The sequence below is a fragment of the Oreochromis aureus genome, linkage group 17 (genome assembly GCF_013358895.1).
Source record: "Oreochromis aureus strain Israel breed Guangdong linkage group 17, ZZ_aureus, whole genome shotgun sequence".
NCBI classification, from domain to species: domain Eukaryota; kingdom Metazoa; phylum Chordata; class Actinopteri; order Cichliformes; family Cichlidae; genus Oreochromis; species Oreochromis aureus.
In genome coordinates, this window is record NC_052958.1 from 28,905,060 (window position 1) to 28,920,190 (window position 15,131).

Here is a 15,131-nt window from a genome sequence, read left to right on the forward strand (position 1 = left end):
ACTGACAGGATGTGAAGCCTCCCTTCCAATGTAGAGATCCTAGTATTATAAAAAATTATCAGTACAACTCTCAGAAAATAGGGTTTCCTTGTCAAGTACAAGTAAAACTGGCTAAAGGTTCACAGAGGAAAGTGATAAAAAAAAAAAAATCATTTCATATTTTAGGTGAATTGACCCTTTAAAATCAATGGCTGAAAAAAAGTAATAAGGATTAGCAGTTTAGGAAGGTTCTGGATGCAACCTCACCCTCAGATGCCACTTGTGTAGACTTTAAAACCTTTCTCCCATCTTTGATAGCAGTGCTGAGTGACATTTACTGGACTGAAAAGCCCTCAGAGCTACCAGAATCAAGGGAGGGAAAGTGGGAGGGTGTGAACTGATTTTCAGGAGTGCTTACAGGAAACGAAATTGAAAGCATGTGTAAATAAGAAAACACTTAGGAAGACATTTAGACTGGCAGTGTACACAAACACTTCTTAAAATTAGCTGCATGACACTGATGTTCAAAACTTCAATTACTCTCCCATAATAGTTTCATTAGTGTTTCCAATATTAGCCCCAAAGACGTCATATCACTTAGTCAACAGTGTTTTCCCTGATTTACTAGTAAGCCTCCATTCAAAGCTACACATAATAATCCGTGCTGTGAACCATCAAGAATAACAAAGACCTACATAATGCCTGGAGCTCAGTGTCTACAACAGAATTACATAACACTCTGTCACCCAATAAATTAATATGGATCCTTTACCTTGAGTCCGGTGTGAGAGAGCAGCTGGACTCTTTCTCCCCCTCTTTTTTATCACTGCCTATCCCCAACGTGCCTTTTGGCTGAACGCAGCCTCCGTCTAGCCAATGCTGTTGTGTATTTGTGTGAAACTGTACCGCTCAGCACTGAAGATATCTAGTGTTTCTGATGCCAGTGAGTGGGAGCTACATGCGGCATGCTCATTGGTGTGAAATTGTGAGGTGGGGGGGAGAGAGCAGCTGAGATGGATGGAGGCAGAGAGTGGGGCTGGAAACAGAGAGAGAGTCGTAGGGGAGGAGAGCTTTGTTTGCATGGGGAAATCTCCAAGGACAGCCCAGAGCACATCTGTGGAGAGGAGAGGTGCTGTTCGGTGATGTCAGTGAGGTTGCGTTTGAAAAGATGGGAATGTAAATGTGTAGCGCAGGAATACAGCTGTGGGTGGCTACTGAAGGCTAGGGTTGACTACCCAAAATTCTCAAGAGGAAACTAAAACTATTTGTTTGAAATTAACACTCTAAGAACTGTTGAAATTGATTTGATTGTGAGGTATTTTAGGACATTAGGGCGACAGCAACAGAAGTCATTTATTTATTTATTTATTTTGTAATTTTCTTACAGTTTTCTCTCACTTTTTCTGGCCAGGAAACTGCATATGAAATTCAACCATTTTAATCTAGTGTTTAATACTTGACTAAGCCTCTGTGATGAATAAAGCATTTTGATGCTGATTTACATGATCAGCATAAAAGACAATCACTTTAATGTCCGTCTTCTGGATCACTAGATGCTGTGCATCTGAACGAACTAAAATAAATAAATAAAGATTACGTAACCCAAAACCTAGTGTACACTCAGGCAAACTGGAACAATGATGATAACATGATTTGGTAGTCAACAAAATCTTGCAGTAGCTTTTATTTATCTTTGTGTATGTGCAATTTTGCATAAAACATAAAGACAATGCGTGCAAGAGGTGGGATTGCACCTTCATTTGTTTGCAAGCCAAAGGCATATGGAAAACGGCACATGACAAGCTTAGGGCACATAGATGCGAGTGAAAGTGAAAATTATTTGTCTTACTGCAACGTGAAAAGAAAGATAAGATCTGCAAGGAACTGAGAGTGTGGAGGAGGCAGTCTGGCTGAGAACCAATAATTCTTGCTGCTGAATAGGCAACTAAGTGTTATATAAAATCACACACATGCACGCACTTGCACAAGGACGCACGCACACACACAAAGCAGTTAAACAGCGCTGCCTACGTGCACATGCTCTGAGTTTCCTCCTGTCTCGTTTTCTCCAGCTTTGGATGTGCACTCACACATGGGTAAACGGTGTTACAGTGGTAAAGATTTAGCAGCTTGAGTAATTTACACCACTATTCTTTTGAGAAAGTAAATCTACAAGCCAATTAAAACCATTTTGCACTGGAGGTTTTAGGCAATGTTACGCAATTTGACAAGTACTTTGTGTGAAGCATACTGATGCACTAACCCCCTCCAAGAGAGTGAAGTTAAACTGCTTACTTTCTTGCTGTGTTGGCATCAGTTAAAGAAGATTAAGTCCAACTGAAACTGCTTTTTCGCTTCAGAGCAAAGTGAATCCTGTACACTACATATTAAGAATTAAGGTGTACAAAGGATGTTTAAAATTGTTGTAGAAGTGGTGCATAATCATGCTGGGAGTGTGGCTGCTTTGAGGTGTACAGGTGTACTGATGCACAAAGCTCTATCTGATAGCTGGCTGCCAGAACTAGATTTTTTAATGGTGTTTTTGCCTTTTTAGATAATTTTTCATGGAGTCATTTGACAGATAACATAATATGGCTTGCTGTGTGATTTATTAGGGACATGTGAGATTCAGTTTCGGTGAGTGAAACTGTGGCATTTTAAGACTTTAGGCCAGGGGTCGGCAACCCTAGGCACGCGTACCAGCTGTGGCACGCGAAGGGTTAACTGATGGCACGACCATACCTGCACTGGCCATCAGGCATACCGGGCATTTACTCGGTGGGCCGATGGTGATTTTTTGTTTTTATGGGCCGATGATTTTTTTTTTTTTTTTTTGTAACAGTATAAACAATGAAAGGTGGTGGATTGGCCAGATGCTGGCCGGTGTGTAAAAATAACTCAGTTGTTTGGTGGTGGCTATGGCGGAGCTTCCACAGATTCAGTAACATTAGCAAGTGGTGGAGGCTGGCAGGTGGATGAGAGAAAGGGGAGGCAGGAGGAGGAGCGACCCGAGGCGGGGCGGTCCGAGTGTCAGTTGAACTGAACTTCAGGTAAGAAGTTATGACCTGCAGTCTATCTGGGTCAGATATAAACCAAGTTTAGGTGCTCATAGTTCAGTCTGTCCTGGTCCTGGCCCCAATTGGGGCAGTCCTTTCTCCAGTGTCCATGCTCACCGCAGGTGAAACCTGCATCTTCTTCTGTGTTTTGTCCATTCTGAGGTGCCTTTTGACCTCAGTTGCTCCTCCTGTCTCTGGCACGCCCTTTCTTCTGCTGCCCGATCATCCGTGTTGGTCCATCACTGTCCTGTACAGTGTTAATGCAGAGTTATCAAGGTCAGCATTCTTTTTCTCGGCCTTACTTTTCATTCGGGCTTAATGGGCGTCTCGTCACAGCTCTGTCAGCTGAAGCTGTCTGTAAATCTCCCCCGTGTAGTGAAACGGGCCTTGGATTTAACGCTCTCCGTCTCTGCTGCATGAGATCGCTTTCCTGTAGCACTGTTGACATTTTTAGATTGTTGTTATGGGTCCAGCTGCTGCAGCATTTGGTCAGGGTCAGGGTCAGAGATGGTAGAGGGGAGAGCAGGAGTCCAGGTCAGCTTCGGCTTTCAGGACCGGCAAAGCAGCCTGTAATTAAACATAAAGAGAAAAAACAAAAACAAAACAAAAACAGACGAACAGGAAAATGATGTTGTATTGGCTGTGTTATTCAGAGAGGGGAGAAACACCGGGCCAGGCCCTGTGTCAGCCTTCTCTCCCCCTTTTTTGTTTTTCCTCACAATATAATCAACTCATAACCCACCAAGTTGACAGGACAACACAGGTAGATATTAAAATTCGTAAGATCACGTTTAAAAGCACAAAAAAGGAATTTTCCTTCCTTCAGTAATCACTTGTATGATTCAATCAGCAGAAAACATCTCACCATTTGACTCTTAACCACTAAATTTGTTGTTTCATCACTGGTTGGTCATACCAGTGTCGTTCTTTTTGAAGTTGTTGTCCTGCAACCCAGAGAGTTTATTTGTTAGTAGTGGATAAACTTCAGCATTTGATAACAAAACTATTAAGTTTTCCCTGTTTTAACACTAATGAGAGATATAGGCGCATGTATAGTGTGTGCTGTAGTGCAAGCTGTTCTTCATTGCATGTATGTGTATTAGTAGCTTGCATGCAAGGCCTCTGGGCCTGTCTCACCCAATAAAGCATTTTCTCAACAGTTGCCTTTCTTTCGCGTGTGTTAAGAAAGGCAAATGTGCTTGTAGCAGTTGTGAGATTATTATGCTGTCATATATTACATTATACCTATAATCAAAATGAGTGAACCATGATACTGCTGTAGGCCACATCATACTTCTGAGTTAAAAGAATGTGAAAATCATTAGATTTATTAGATAGGTTTGTATTATCCTATACTGCTGATTCACTGCTGATTTACTGTGAGTGAGTTACACTGTTTCATGACATTTCATACTGCCGAGTTATGAAGAGAATATTGTATTCAGAGAGCAGGGGTCTCTCTCTCTTTTTTTCCCTCTTTGTGATAGTAAAAGAACAGAGCACATGCCACGGGAGCGTCACCCCACCTTTGGTGGAAGCAGAAAAACAGGGAGCCAAGGTCATAACTCAGGCTCACTAAGAGTTAGAAAGAATATGAATACTTAGTTTGTGGCTGTGGCGCATTTTGTATGGCTTCTTTTCTTTGTTTAGTAGCTTTCTGCCTTCACCTGAGGGTGTGCCCTAAGCATGTGACTTCAGGTCTCCATAATTGGAGTTTATTTAAAGATAAATAAGATGATTTCATTTATTGCTCGCGGATCATGCACTAGACGGTATATTGCAGTATTAGCCTGCTTCAACACTTAAACAAAACATCACTCTTTGTTTTATTATTATTATTATTATTATTATTATTATTATTATTATTATAAATTCTCCTTTCTCAAAAACAGAAAATGAAATTGTAGTTGTTCTTGGTTGAGAAACACAAAACCTCCCTTTTTTCTTTTTCAAAACAAGAAACTAAGTTTGAACTTTTCTGGCTTGTCACCTAAAACAAAACAGATAACCCAGCTCTCAGCTGGCTCTGAACAGAAGTTACAGTACTCATCACTCAAGCAACATTTCAAAAAACAAAAGAAACAAAAACAAAACTTAGCACACTACACAGAGAACAACAACAATACACAACTGAAGATGTTGTTCTTGTTTGTTCTCCTTGAATTTTAGAATAAAGTTATTACATCTGCATTAGTAAATCATATGCCTAATCATTATGTGCCACTGTGATCCACAAGTATGATCACAAATTTATTCATTTTTCAACCCAACAAAACAAAAACAAAACAAAACAAAAACAAGTTACCGATGGCTTGAACGCTTTACACACGAGTCAGGATGCAAAAGGCTGCTGCCAAAGACAAATCAGAAGCGTGAGGAAAAAAACAAAAACTGAGCCCACAGATAGCTTCATGTTTGAGCTTTAATAGCGGTTCCCTCCCTCTGATGTGTTCTTATGCAGCTCCTGCTCTAAAAATGTGTAACCTGCTCATCAGCTTAGCAGTGACCATGTATTTAATTCAGCTTCTCAATTGTGTAGCTTTAGCTGTTGTATAGAGGGTTTTAGTTGTTAGTATAGGTGTGCTCTATATTTCAGCAATGTCTCATCTAGGATGACAGGTTTTCGAGCAGGTCAAGTCCTCTATGCACTTAAGTAGTTTACATATTTTCTTTATTTTCTTCATTTCATATGTCATTATACTGAATTTGAGCAACCTTAAGCTTGATGCAGATTACTTTAACAATTATCCACCTCACATCATAGCTGACTGAGGTGCCTCTTCATATTAATATTATTTCATTATTAATGTTATTATCTTTTATATAACAGCAATAGTATATTACAATATTTTATTTATATTTTATTTGTGTCCACCAAGGGCTGAGGGTGAGCTGCAGTCTCACCCTTTCCCAAGCTGGAGACATTTTCCTTTTCACACATTTTCCTTGGCTGAACAATGACACAACCTTAATATACTTTATGCATCTCTCTATTTCATTTAATATGTGTTTGTGTGAGTTATGTATTTTCTTTCGTTCTATTCATTCTGGGCATGGTCTTCATCCTAACTATGTTTCATTGTTCATACCAGTTTACAGGTTGTTATCCTTGCTTTTATCAATTTGAATACATTACAGTTGTTTTATTTAACTTTATTCCTCTTGCATTTATATGTATTCAGTTGGGTCTGTTTCAGCCCTTTTAAACTTATACTTGGATCTCTAATTTTTACTTGACGAGGATTATTAAGTTCTTCCTAGTCTGAACTGCTTCTTTGTTTCTTACAGTCACGTGCAAAATGTCCCTCTTTTCCACACCTCCAGCATGTAGTACTAAAACCACTGCTTGGTGTGTGTCTAGGTCTGTCTCTACCTCTTGCTCTTCCCCTACGCATTCCTCTCCCTCTCTTTTGGATTACTCCTGCTCCGGTTTGTTGTTTTTCTAAACATTCCTCATCAGGTGTTAATTTTGCTTGTTTATTCCCCATTGTCAAAGATTTTGCTGGGCTGTCACTGGCACGCTTGACTTCAGAGTGGTTGCTGATACGCCCTTCTACTTCACTTCTAAAAAATGAAGCGGTATCAGTTTTACGAGATAAAACTCAACCGTTCTCATTTGTCACCAGTACGTGAGCCTCAAGCAAAGAAAACAAATAAAATAGAAGTAGTTCAGCAGCGTATTGTGCTGTAAAATCAACTTACTTCTAGACACATACACACATACACACAGATAGACATTTATGCGCGCTAATTTGTCACTTAAGTATTTAACAGCTACCTCTGAAACTGGTCTAAACTTAGTTCTTTTTGGCCTTTTGGCGAACTTAACCTATTTTACGCGTTTCTTAAATAATTTGTCACGAGATAATTTCGGCTACCTCTAAAACTGGTCTAAACTTAGTTCTTTTTGGTGAACTTAACCTATTTTACGCGTTTCTTTAATAATTTGTCACGAGATAATTTCGCTACCTCTGAAACTGGTCTAAACTTAGTTCTTTTGGCCTTTTGGCAAACTTAACCTATTTTATCATTTTATTTTACGTTTCTTAAAACCTTCGTGGTCGTTTTACAAAATAGTGTTTCTCTCACCCTCAGACGTCTCACTGGTGATTCGGATCGTCAGACTGAATCCCACCGCCGTGGACCAGACTAAAAACACCGCCTGGACCCGAATTTAAACGTCCCAGGGCTTTCGGCCTCGCTCTAAGAGGGCTGTGCACAGACTTCGGTGCTGGCTTCCCACGGCGCCAGGAATCAGTTCTGGATCCTTGGAACAGAGTCACAGATAACAGTTCTGATATTTCTGATCCGCTCGAAGGACCAAAATAAATGTCAAGAGATTTATTCTAAATGACACTTCTTCAGCTGAGAGTCTAAGAGTGAAGAGACACACACTGTAGATCTTTACTTGCAAGGGCGGTCACAGAACGCTCACAACAGAGTGGGGCCCTGTGATCAGCGCTCTGTTCTTGCACTTGTCTTTATTTATATGCAAAATAATACAACAGTGAATACGTCTATTCATAGGCAGAGGAAAGTTAGTGTGTAGGGAGTGAAGATAAGAGTGGTTTAGGTGTATGCGTGTGTGTTGTGAGATTCAGAAGGACGCAGCCTCTCTTCTTGTTAGGGAGCGCAGATAAAAGTGTCCAGCTCTTCCTCTTCCTGGCAGGAGTGAAATAATAACAGCTTATTCAGCTGTGAGAAAGAATTTATAAAACAGTCCTGTAGTGGACAACAGTCTAAGTCATCAAAAGGTCATCATGCAGTATTCTATCATATGCAAACTTATATCATTAAAAGCTTATACTGACTACCAGTACAACTCTCCATTGACACAACCCCAACTACCAGATTCAACTTGTAATTGGCTAAAAATAGCTTTCCACATTCTGACACTTCAAAAGCTTCAGGAGCTGTCCGCTCAGCACAGCATCAGCACCACGGAAATACATGGATACATCCGTAGACTCCAGACAGAATTCACAATGTGTTTTTGGGACTTTCAGGTGTATGGACCAATGTTTTCTTTCCTGATAAAACCAGAAAGCTTTAACGAGCAGCTGGGTTTGTCTCACATTAACTGGCTGAGTTAATGTCAGTTAAGCAGTTGGAATCCATAGCTGTGCGTGTTCATGGAGCTTGCATTTTCACGTTTAACTGTCTTCAGAACATTGCAGAGGCCTTATAGACAGTATTTGGCTCTACATATCTGTGTGAGCAGATTTTCTCTCACACGAAGAGCGTCCTCAGGTAGCCGTCTGAATGCTGGAAACTCGGAGACCTGTGTCTCTGAGTGGGAGACCAGAGATCAGATTAACATGTGTATTAACAAACATGCCATATTGGCTCAGTTTATTTTTCTTATCATTGTTGTGAGGAGACCATAAATAGCATTTCCGTTGTACTTGCTGTTATGCAGTTCTTGTTATGGATAAAAAGTGTCTTTTTTTGTTTCAAAATAGCTGATAACTATTCGCTGATAGCTGCCAACATCTGCGAACAAATATAATTCTATAAAGTTGTTCTATATAGTGTGTAACTGTTAATATGGAGCGTTATTAAATTTATTGCTAATGCAATCATATGGCACATTGACTTCTGAGGAAATTTTAGATGGCACTCGTCATCAGAAAGGTTGCCTACCCCTGCTTTAGGCTAACAAAGCTAGCTAGCCTCAGCTGTTACCTTAGCAGTCTTGTCCAAATATTGTAACTCCTGGCTCCAAAAAAACAACATGGTGGCAGCCATAAAAGAGCGTGTAACACAAGCCAAACGCAAACCTACAGAAATACAAGTTAAAACTGACTTTTACAGGGTTTATAGGGGTACATGTGTTTGGATAGCTAATAAAATAAAGTTCCCTATACCTGACGCCACTAGCCACTAGGTCCGAACCTTTCTTCAGTTCCCAAACTCAAACAACTTCGAGAGTTAAAAATAGTCAAAACTCCTTCATGTTCAGTAAAAAGATTACCGGTAGTGTGGCTGCTTTGCAATAAAGGTTAACATTCAGACATGCATGAGAAAGAGGATTTACAAAGTCTAGCAAAAGTTGAAGTCAGCAAGAAGTTAGCTCGCTACGTGTCATCTAAAGACGAAATACCATGTTTTGACTGAGGAATTTCTAAAAAACTAAAATGTGCAGCTCAGCTATCACTTTCAACATAAGTGTGGTCAGAAAATTAAACAACAGAAATGTTTGCAGGGTTCCTAATGTTGGGTAGCTGGTACACAATGGTGTGCTACCTAGTAGTTAGCTACACAGGTATGGTTTGGATAATATAAACATATTAACAGAATGAAAATAGAAGATGAATGCTAACTTTTTTTATCCTCAATAAAAGTTTATTTTAGGCTCCCCAATGGCGAAAGACAAACGCAATCCTATCAGGGCAGGGAAAAGAGGCTGAAAACAACCAAACTTCAGTCAAGAGAGCACGTTCGATGATTCATCCACAACACAAAGTTAGTCATTATGTTACTGCGTGGATTGGATTACTCCCTATGAAAAAATTCAGTGCCTCAGCTTCAGGTACCCATTCAATTCTTAGTTAACCTCAGAGTGATTCTTTTCTGAATCATTTAAATGTTTGGTGTCTGGCATATTGTGAGCCCAAGGGCTGTAGTTACATAATATGGTTTTAAAAATTGAGCTTATAAATGCAATGCACATGAATGATGCTAACAAATAGCCAGACAGACTGACAGTCACCATTGAATATTTTTACTGGCTTATTCATATATATAAAAAAAACAGACAGCCTTATGTGTTTGGACCCAGAATGAGGGTTAATAAGTCATATGCTCAGTCATATGTGAGATTTCTAATCACAGATATACTGATAAAGCAGATGGTACTGATAAAAACATTTGTTAAATTCAAAGTCACTTAGAAAGCCATGAATTGCTTTACCTTTTGCTGTAAAACTTTATTGTATTCCTTGATGAATACGCGAAACAAGGTGGCACATAGTAGAACACTGTCTTGTCAAAAACTCAAGATCACAGAGAATGTCATATATTTGTAGCCCTTCACTAATCTTACTGAAAAATCTAAGTATATAATACCAGTGGGGCTGGATAAATGACTTAAAGGACATAGTGGATACAAAGAAAAGATTAAACACATGGCTACACTTTTTATGGGCAAAAGGTAGTTTGTTAAAAAGAAAAAAAAATCCCTTTGGTGCACTTCAGAAGAAGAGTAAAAACACTAGAAAGAAAGTAAAAACGCAAGAAAGCAGTGATTCCTTGTTAAGTCTCCTTTTCAACTTGAACTTGATGAACAGGACAAATTTACCTTGTGAGTCACCAATTATGTATTGTGATAAAAGGGAGTGCAAAAAGCACACATCTTTGTCTATGCGCCCAAAACAGGAAATTGTGCTCACACACAACGACGGTTTACACAATCCATTTTTTCCTCTGTGTGCTAATGTCATTCAGCAATTACACACATTACACGGAGCAGAGAATAATTTGAGCAATTCAAAGACCTTTTCATTTAGAAGAAGGCTGGCCACATAGAGAGGGTGTATAAAGAATGTTCACCCACACACATAGTTGGCCAGGTATGTGCGACTTTCATGATGCTGTTTACATCACAGGTTTCCCAGTCGCCTTTGTCTCTTACTGTATCTCTGGGTGACTCATCGGAAATCCTCTCCTGGAAGTAAAAATCTTTACCTCATCAAGTAATTTATGTTTCACGTTGCCTGACACGCACACACCCCCAGCTCTGTCTGACATTTTACACAACTCAGATTTCAGTGATTGAGATTTGAAGGCTGAACAGAACTAAAGAACTAAAGTATTTCTTATATGACCATTATTGTTTGTTGGGACTTCTTAGTCTAAACCTTCAGCTTTCTTGATGTTGGCTAACAGAACTCTATTTCAAGGAGAGCAATCCTTGCACATTGCATTCTTGAGCTTATGTCCAATTATCTGCATGAGTAGTGTTGTATAAGTGTTTGCCAATTCATGGGTTTCCATTATGCATTTATGTCTTTTTATAGGACTCACATTTCATTTCTAATCTTCAGGTTTGCAGCTGCTATTGCTGGTGCATCACTGCCTTGCACTCCTTTCTTGTGTGGGGCCACCCGAGTAGTGTTTCAGTGCCAGGGTGCAGAGTTAGTGCAGGTTAACAAAAAATTTCACTTCTAAATTTGAGGTTTTTTTCTTAATTTGCACCTACTTTTTTGGATCTTTTTTGTTTTTGAATCTTTTTTGAGCTCTTTTAATATTTGTTTAGAGTGTTAAGAGTGTTCACCTTTTGCTAGGCTATCATTATACAGGTGGTCAGAAGTTTACATATGCTTATCATGGGCAACAATGACATTATAATTTTTAGGCATTTAGTGATTTCTTTGAACTGTTCTTTTGCTAGGGTGGAATGATAGTTAATGATGATTGTCTTTTAATAAGTGCTGCTGAGGAGTCTACAAGGTCCCTTAATTTGACAAGGACAAGGCCTATTAACTTCATGTTAGTAATCATGATTGACTACAGACGGCAGTTTCTCTTTGCCAGTATAAAAAGGGAATTGATTTGACATCCCTCACTGGATTGACGATACTCAGAACAATGGGAAAGTCCAAGGAACTCGGTGAAGATCTAAAATAGACATTTTCAGATGCAGATTTCAAGATCATCAGTTCAAGCAGTTGCATGAAAGTACAAAATATTTGGATGTGAAACCACTTTTCCAACATCTGGAAGATCCAAGCTGTCCCCCACACTTTGCCAGATGACATCTAAAATAGCCTGCCCAGTCCTGGGAGAAAAAAACCAAACAGTTCTTTGGACAAATGAAGCCAAGATTAAATTGTAACTTGTAACTTGAATGAGGGGAAGAGAAAAGTATGGAGACAGGAAAGAACAGCTGATAGACATTATGTAACATGGTGGGAGATAGTGTTGGGAACTGATAAGAATTTAGCGTTTCCAGTGCAGTTTGCACTTGATGAGCACACTCTCATCCTTTTGTGGAATAAAAATAAAAGTGTCTATATCCACACTGTAGAGTGTCCCACTACTTTCCTCTTCTGACACACAACAACTGAAATTCACCATAAAAGCAAGTGTAACCAAAAAGTGGGATCAATAGGCAAGCGGACAAAGAATTCCAAGGAACGGAACTAATGTGGACCGGTTCTCTACAAGAATCAGTTCTCAATTCTCACCCCTAGTTGGTATTTTTTGGCATGGTTTTGCATGGCTGCCAGTGGAACTGGGCTGCAAGTGTTTACTGATGATGTTCCTGCTGATAAAAGTAGCAGGATGAACTGTGAAATGTACACAGCTACACTCAGATTGAGCCAAATGCTACAAAACTGATTGCCAAGCACTTCACAGTGCAAATGGACAATAGCTTTGAGAAACTGCAAAAGCATAAGGCACAAAATATGATGATATATTATTTAATGGCCAACTCAGTCACCTGGTCTCAACCCAGCAGAGCGCGATTTTCAGTTACTGAAGGCACTGACCACAAATTCTTTTATTTCATGTATTAAAAGCAAGTCTTATATTTAAGATAATGGTAGAATGTTTGAATAGTTTTAGGAATATATTAAACAAAAAAATGTGTAATGTCAAATGACTTAATGCAATACTTTCATTAAACTGCACTTCAGTCACATCTTGATTGTTTAATTTAAAATCCACTCTAAGGGTGCACAAGGTTAGCTACAAAAACTCTTATTGTCCAAACAGTTATGACCTGGCTTTATGCATCATTAAAGCAACTTTTGCTCTCTCTGGACTGAAGAGCAAAAGCTAATTCAAAGCACGATTCACTCAGTTGTTCATTATTCTTCTCTGAGTGGCTTTAAGTTCAGAATTCAGGCTAAATTGTGGAGCACTATTATTAACCCTGGAAATTTCCTCACCCTGTATGAACATGTATGAATATGAATAATAGCTCATTTAAAGTTACAATAATGTTGGATCAGTTTCTGCTTTGTTGGAGCTTGATTGATTATTTTTCATCTACAATACCAGAGACGTTTTCTTATTTTACAAGAATAGTCATGATGCTGCTCTTTGTTTTTCTAGTTATACTGTAGCTTTGTAAGGGGAAAAAAGTACCAATAGCAGTTTCATAAAGAAAGGGCTGTGACCTGAAAAAGTATATTATTGTTGTCTTCTCTGGACTGTTAAGGCTCCACTATGAGACAGAGCACTATGTGGAAGATTTACTGGATTCTAATTCTGGTGTCATATCCCTTTCATCTATTTGTGGTGTTTATGCCCTACATCTTCATTATTCTGTCATACACAGTGAAAAAAAAACACAAGGGGTAGATTTATAGATTGGTCAGGGATTTTATGTCCCCACATCTAAATATAGAGATGCTTTTGGTCACTGTCGTTCTTTCAGTCTTTTCAGCGATCCCATTTTATTTTATTGGTTCTATGCTAATCTTTCTGCCCTTCACTCATGTTGTATTTTTGTTTTGTTACACACTCATAGTTTGCAACATGACCTGGAATTTCCCGAGCTCTCTCTTCAAATGGTGAACATATAAACCTCGGTATTATTTAATCAAGAGTTATCTCATTAGAAACATATATCCAATTTCATTTATAAATGACTTTAAAAACAGAAACCACTGACCAAAGTTTGCGACATAGGATCAAAAATGAGTATATCATATTAAAATCAATAGAATTAAAATCATAACACAAAACAAAAGCATAAATAAAATACAAGACAACAAAAAACATAAATTAAACAAAAAAAAGGAAAATTAATTAACAACTTAAACTGTGTCAAAAGCCAAGCAGAAGAAATAGGTCTGAAGAGGCCTTTCTGTGTATATGTGTAATGAAATTGAATTTCACACTTTGGCCTAATTATTTGGTCGGAAAACGCTGTGTCATAGCTTTTAATGGTTATGGTTACAAAAAGGGTTTCTGTAATGCACATTTTCTGGGAGCTGTTTATTGTAGCTAATACCCAGAAATCTTCAATAGAAATGACTTGATGACCAGATTATCATATCAGCATATGAGTGTGGCAAACAAGGAGTGGTTCACTACGGTTTTTTCAAATGGCTTCATAAAGGGTTATAAAGACTATCTGATGTCATCATATTTATTGGCAAGAGACTGTGACAATCTGGGCCACCACGCCACATGCCACGGTTTAATCATGTCATTAATGTTACACTGTTGAGGCGGAACAAAAGCTGAATAGTTGTGGCCTATATTAATACAGTCAGGGTCTATAGCTTTGCTATCATGACCTATTTGTGAAACGGATTATGTGGACTGTTTGGATTTTAGACAGTTGTTACCACTAACATCCACCAGGTTACTGGTGAGAAACAATGGTTAGAGTCTACCCTTCATTTTATTACTTTTATCCATTTCAAACACTCCAATGGAAAAGTTTAAAAAAAAAACCATTATCATTATACAGTATCATTTGTGTTAACCCACATACCTGTTGCATGATATTGCAAATCCTTCCCCCCTTTTTTAGCTCTTACTGTGTCAGCCAGGGCATTATGCCCTCACATTATCTAGTACGGAGAGCGACGAAGTGTCAAAGACATGCGTGAAGCAGTTTTGAGGAACACAAGTAAGAGTGTCCATGTGCAGTGTTTGTTAATTGCTGATCAAAGCAGAGAAGACTAGAAGGTTTCTAATCAAATCAAATCAAATCAAATCACCTTTATTGTCACGTCACATGTGCAGGTACACTGGTACAGTACATGCGAGTGAAATTCTTGTGTGCAAGCTTCACAAGCAACAGAGTTGTGCAAAATACAATAACGTGCAACAAGCAAAATATAAAAATGGCTAATCTAAAAAGTAATAAATATATGTACCATATATAAAGGTATATACATTACTGAATGTGTGTACTAAATATGTTTTTCTACGTGTGTGTGTGTGTGTGTGAGTGTGTATATACATGTTTTACAAATGAAATAGAGTAAACAATAAAATAAGATATATAAAATATACAGAGGTAGGTATGTGCAAAACAGTGGCATTAATGTACAGTATGGAGTGCATAATGTTGAAGTTCCAGTAGTGAGGGTGAGGTGTCTATGACGTGTTCAGCAGTCTGATGGCCTG

General features: G+C 38.6%; 1 protein-coding gene across 1 annotated transcript in view; it reads right to left on the reverse strand.

The window, feature by feature from the left end:
- The window catches only part of LOC116334360 (regulator of G-protein signaling 8-like), a 28,868-nt gene extending 26,095 nt beyond the window's left edge, over positions 1-2,773 (reverse strand). The window contains exon 1 of the mRNA XM_031757763.2: positions 752-2,773. The gene's annotated coding sequence lies outside the window, so the exon portion shown is untranslated. The remainder of the gene's footprint in view (positions 1-751) is intronic.
- Positions 2,774-15,131: the final 12,358 nt, after the last annotated feature.